Below are 6,715 nucleotides of genomic sequence, written 5' to 3' on the forward strand. Positions count from 1 at the left end.
TTCATTAGCTACATGTTAATGTTACTTTCATTTTTAACATGGCTTGATTTTAATATTTTTTTTATATTAGATGCTGTTGTTACTAACAAAATCATCATGTACATATTTCAATATTATAGAGTTGGCTGGCACGGTGAAACGAAATATTAATTACAGAAATTCAAAATTGAAGATCCTAGCTAGGTTAAAACCTCTTACGCTGACTGCTGTTATAATACTTCTGTTATTATTGTGAAATTTGTTAGTCTGTAAGGTGCCACAAGTACTCGTTTTCTTTTTGCGGATACAGACTAACACGGCTGCTACTCTGAAACCTGTCATTAGGAATGCATCCGATGAAGTGAGCTGTAGCTCACGAAAGCTTATGCTCAAATAAATTTGTTAGTCTCTAAGGTGCCACAAGTACTCCTTTTCTTTTTGCGAATACAGACTAACATGGCTGCTACTCTGAAAACTGTGAATGTGTAATTCTCCATACTAATTTTCTGTATTTGTCTGCCAGTTTCCTTCCTTGTACAGCACAGGTTCATTCTGGTCACATGATGACTCCTATGCTAGATGCTTTACTGCATTGGCTTCATGTCAATGACCACTGCCTTTACTTTGCCAACAGTAAATGATCTTTGTCATCAGTTATTTCACTTCTCCCATGAACAGTTCAGTACTTTGCCACTGTGCCACATGTAACCCCATGGGTGCTGAACTTACTCCCATGAATAATCACGAAAGGTACTATTGTAACTAACTTTAAACCCCTCCCTCGGGCCCACTTCTAACATAATGTCTATTGAACACTGCTACCTGGTAACAGTTAAGCAGCTGGGAACTGATATGTCTAGCAGTGATCATGACTTTCTTAACCTCTATGCCAAAAAACTACAAACACAGCTATTCTGTGTAAATTTAAAAAAAATATTTGTATTAGTTACCGTGTCATCCTTCCCTTTTTAAATCCACCTCTCTGTTTTGTTTTATCTTTTTACTATGACCTGGATTCTATAAAGACTTATGCATTTGCTTAATTTTAACCACAATTAGTGTCCTTGAAGTCCCCACTATGAGAAAGCAATCTGAGTGTAACTGATGCTGCCTGAGTATACAGACAGCCTGAAACTATGGATCAGAAGTACAAACTGCTCCATACTTGTTCTGCGTGGTTAACTCTAAAACATAAAGCTTTGTGGGGACTCCCAAGTCCCCTGACACTACCCCATCCAGGTACTATGACTCTGTTTACTCCTGGGTTTTTAGTAACTTGCACCACTCTACACTGGGAGTTTGCACTGTTGCAGAAAAATCACTGTTGCTACAGTGGTGGCTAAAACTGCCACTGTAGACAAGCTCTGTGCGTATTGGTGGCCCTTTCTCTTGCCAGTCCATCCTGACTCTTCTGAGTACGTCAATAGTGCACTTTACATACACACACTCAAAACACATCTGAAGACAGGGAGCACAGATCTGGGGAGGTCTTAGCCTCCTCAGTCTCGAATGGTGTGGCCTCCACCAACTCAGCTGATGGGTATGGTATAGATCAGTGTTTCCCAAACTCTTTTGGCCGCGGAACACTTTTTAACTTATAATATTATTTTGTAGTCGTTTGGTTTTCAAGTAAAAAATTGCATTATTTATGCTCAAATATAATTTTATGCCATGATATTCAATATGAGAGCTATCAATAACTGGAAAAAGAGTTTTATGTTAAATTATAGTCATTCAAAAAGAGTTGTAAACTACTCTTCAAATATGCCAAATTTAGAATTGAAAAAAATTTAAAGACCCTATTACCAGCAGGACAGTGGGGTGGGAGGAGGTATTGTTTCATGATTTCTGTGTGTATATAAAGTCTGCTGCAGTTTCCACGGTAAACATCTGATGAAGTGAGCTGTAGCTCACGAAAGCTCATGCTCAAATAAATTGGTTAGTCTCTAAGGTGCCACAAGTACTCCTTTTCTTTTTTTAAAATTATGATTCTTTCATGGAACACCTATTCACATTGTGCGGAACACCAGTGTTCTACGGAACACAGTTTGGGAAACGCTGGTATAGATAGCTTTTTTCATTACCACTCAAAGCAGGGGCACTAGAGTATTGCAAGCTGAGCCAGAGACACAGGGGTTTGTTTATAGTCACACACGTTGCGATTCTCTCCATGACCTCTTTGCACTTGGCTTTCCAAGAACTGAGTTTGACTCAAGACTTTGTCATTCAGATATCTTTATTTGACACAGAGCAACGCTACAGTGCATTGATCAGACTCAAACACAGGGGGTGGATACAGATACATCACAGATCCAAAGTTACAGAAAAACAAGTCCATCAATACCAGACAAACCAGTGTGGAACATCAGAGGACAAAACACTTTACTGATTGCTCCTCCCTCACCCCCATGAAAAGGAGACATGCTTTACCTGCTTTAACCTTGAAAATAACTTATTTCCTTTCCCTAGTTAATAAATCTTTACATAGTTTATTATAGGATTGGCTACAAGCATTGTCTTTGGTGTGAGATCTGAGATATAACTGACCTGGAGTAGGTGACTGGTTCTTTGGGACTGGGAGTAACCTGAATATTGCTGTGATCTTTGGTGTAAGGGCCCATCTATCAGAAAGGTATGCTTACCTGGATGACAAGATAGATTGGAATATCCAAGGGGACTGTTTGTGACTCCATGGTAAGACTGTTACAGTGACCCAGAAGTTCACATTCGTTACTGGGTTAGTGAACTCTTTTATAGAACATACCCAAAACTGGTTGTATCTGCACTGCTTTTTGACAGTTTGCCCAGAGGCTGGCATTCATGGTCATGAGCCGCTCCAGACAGTGTGACAGGCTGCTAGTGGGCAGCTGGAAGAGATGGACTGAGACAGGCTCTGTCCACGGTGGAGAAAGCCACACTGTAGTGGAGCTAGCTCCTGTGGTGAGTCTCTGGGGTAAGAGGCTCAGGGAAGCAGCCCCGGGGCTGTTGCTCCAAGAAAGGAGCAGAGCTGACTGAAACTGTGAAATGGCCACGAGCAGGAGTGCCAAAGGCTCCTGGGAGGGGTGGTCCCTGAGGCTAAGGAATGAGTTAAGACTGTTTTTGTGTTGTTTGCTAACCTCTGTTAAGGAAATAAACCTCCTTGCAAAAGACATGGCAGCACATGCTTTGGAGTGGCGGAGAAGCCAGGCCTGGTGACAATGACCTTGACAAATTGGGGAATTGTTCTGAATTCAACAAGATGAAATTCAGTAAGTAAAGTATTTTGCACTTCTCTTTAGGAAGGACAAATTAAACGCACAACTACAACATGGGCAGGGAGGAAATGGCTCAGTGGTAGTACTGCTGAAAAGGTTGTGGGGTTATAGTGGTTCACAAATTAAATGTGAGTCATCAATGTAATGCAGCTGTGAAAAAGCCTAATATTCTGGGGGTGTATTTACAGGAGTGTCATATGTAAGACTTGGGAAATAACTGTCCTGCTTTCTTGGCATTGGTGAGGCCTCAACTGGAGCACAGTGTCCAATCCAAAAACTGGGGAGAGTCCAGAGGAGAGCAACAAAAATCATAAAAGGTTGACATATGAAGAAAGATTAAAAAAAGGAGGGATGTTTAGTTTTGAGAAAAGAAGACTGAGGTGGGACTTGTTAACAGCTTTGGCTATGTGAAGGGCTGGTATGAAGAAATCTGAACAGTTGTTCTCCATATCTATAGACAAGAAAAAAAATGAAAAACTCACAAACATTTAGAATTAAAAACTAATGTTGCAATACAAACAGGAAGTGCTATACCAGAAATACAGTGAGATGTGACTGCTGAAGCTAGGAGCAACTATTAATATTTTTAATGGTTATTGTTATTAAAAATATCAGTTAAATATCAGTGACAAATATCTGCACAATGTTAATGAAGATAAATGAGGAAATGCTAAGAGTAATAACATTTTGAAGAGTATATAATTTACAGTGGATTACAAGAAAAAGCCACTGCAGTTCAGGCAATTAGCCATTCACAAATTTGTCTTAACTGCAGTTCTGTGAGGTTAGATACAGACATATAAACTGATAAGGGATTCTTCCAAACACTGACAATTATAACATTTGGAGGGTGGGGGGTGTATGTAAAATATTTAACGGACTCAAGTTTCCTTTACCAGCTCAGTACATTATATCGGACAGGAAGCGCTGCCTTGTTCAGCGAGTGAGATGCACTCTGCCTTTAAGAGCAGAGCCCTGGTATGCCCCTACCCCAGCTCCAGCTCCAACGCCTCCGCCGCCTTGTCCAGCTGTTTGCCTCTCCTGTGCATTCAGTTGGGTCTCTGCACAGAGTCTCTCTGTCCCACCCCCCAGCAGGAACAGACCGCACCCCAAGCCAGGGCAGAGCCAGGGGCCAGCAGCAGCTTCAGCTGCTGTTACTGAGCATGCTCAGTCCCTACAAGCCGCAAGGTCTGACTGGCTCAGTTTGTAAAATAAAACTGTCAGTGTCACCAGAGAACCGGGAATGGGGGCACGACTTCCGGGGCCTAGGCTCCAGAGAGGCCGGCCGCTGGGAAGCGAGAGGACTTCCGCGGAAAGGTTCCTCCTCATCCCTCCTACCGGAAAGAGGAGCGACAGGAAATGGGAGGAGGAGGACTTTCGGCGCCCAAGCTAGAGGCAGGAGCAGGAGGACTTCCGTTTAGCGGGACATACCGGAAGGAAGTACATCGCCTACCAGGCCAAAGGAGTCTCGTGGAGGACTTCCTGGTCCGGTGCGTCACCGGAAGAGGAGACTATCAGCGCCGGGAAGCGAAGCGTAGGCCTGCTGGAGAGTGCTGGGCGCTGGAGGGTTTGGAGTTTGGCTCCCAAATAGAACCATAGAGGCTCATGGGGCTGAGGGAGAGGCCTGACCCATAGAGATCGATTGCGGGGCTGGAGGACTTCCGGGAATGGGGCTCATCCGGAACGAGTAGAACGGGAACGCGAAGCTTCCGACTGCCACTGCGTGGGAGGTAATAGGAGGAGGGGCTTAGAGCGGTGTCTTGACTCCCGTGATACTCCGCGTGGCGGGGATTTTGGGCAGAGCTTGACCCCCACGTACCCCCTCTACAACACTGATTATCAAGGCCCTTCCCGTTCCCATAACAACCCAGCATGGGTGCATGAGGTCTGAGCCAAAGAGCCACAAGGAGAGTTCGCCTCCAGCCCGTCCCCTCGAACCGCGGTTCAGTTTGTACAGCACCTAGCGCAGCGGGGCCTCCATGGTGCAACAGTAAAACAAGCAACAGTGAAAGGTGTCTCAAGAGCAGAGTGTGTGAGCGATTCTGGGTGAATTGCTACCTGCCTGAAGGTGGGATCCCATCTCCCCCCAAGTCAAGGGTGTGAGTTTGGAATTTCCTACTAATAAGGGGAGCCTGCAGCACACAGGTAGGAAAAGGACCCTGATTAGAGTCAGTGTCCTTGGCCTTGTTGCCCAGAGAACACATCCCATCAACGAGACCATGTTGTTTTACTTACTCTTGCAGTTCCCATAGGGGCAGTAGTTACCACACACTTCATAGGACGTCTTTACAGATAGGAAAGGGCCTACAGTAGAGAAACGAGGACTTAATTTATGCCAGGGCTGAACCCCAGCACCTCTAGGTATGGCCGTTCAGAGCCCCAGCACCTCTGGGCTTGCTGCATCAATTATGAATGTAAAACAATTGCTTGAGCCCTGGCACCTCTTTCATTATAAATTAAGCACAGAGAGAAACCATTACATTTTAGTAATTTCTTGTGAGCCCTGCAGAGCCAGCTGGAGCCTGTTTTAGCCTTGTGCATTGTCAACTATACTGCTAATTAAGTTCTAGGTAAAAAACAAACACATTGTGCTCATTTTTCAGAATAGCAGTCGTGTTAGTCCGTATCAGCAAAAAGAACAGTACTCCTGTTCATTTTGCTCATTGACATCTGTACAATCCCCCTGAAGACAACAGGGCTCCTTGGGTATCCAGGAAGGTAAGATTTGGCCGTGCCACCTCTTAGTGGTTATGATGCATGGATTCCAAAGGACACAACTGGCTTACAGAGTTATTGGTACTAGTAGCTTATTTGCAAGGCTACGATTTAGTTACGGAATCAGTGACTTCCAGTGACCTCTGTGACTTCACTTCCAGTGATTGGGAGCTGCAGGCCCCTCCTCCGCCAGTGGGGGCAGGGAGCTGCAGGGTCCTCCCCATTGCCTCTGGTAGCCCCCAGAGCTCCAAGTCGCTGCAGAGGACACCCCACAGCTCCCAGCTGCTGTGGGCAGTGGGGAATCCCAGCTGCCATGGGTGGTGGGGGAACTGAAGCCGCCAGCCGTGGCAGAGGAACCCCCGAGCTCCTGGCTGCCTCGGGCAGTGGGGAGCCCTGCAGCTCCCGGCCATGGCAGGGGAACCCCACTGCTTCCAGTCACTGGCGGTACCCTGCATGCCCCAGCTGCTGCAGGCAGCTCCTAGCCCCTGTGCAGCTACCCAACTTCAGGTGGTGTGGGGATCCACAGATCCCCATTTTGTCAGGTATATGTTTAGGAAAAGTCAGGGACAGGTCACGGCTTCCCGTGAATTTTTCTTTTTTGCCCGTGACCTGTCTGTGACTTACTAAAAATATCCATGACAAAATCTTAGCCTTCATAGAATCAGAGAATATCAGGGTTGGAAGGGACCTCAGGAGGTCATCTAGTCCAACCCCCTGCTCAAAGCAGGACCAATCCCCAATTAAATCATCCCAGCCAGGGCTTTGTC

The sequence above is a fragment of the Lepidochelys kempii genome, chromosome 8, assembly GCF_965140265.1.
Source record: "Lepidochelys kempii isolate rLepKem1 chromosome 8, rLepKem1.hap2, whole genome shotgun sequence".
In the NCBI taxonomy this organism is placed as follows: domain Eukaryota; kingdom Metazoa; phylum Chordata; order Testudines; family Cheloniidae; genus Lepidochelys; species Lepidochelys kempii.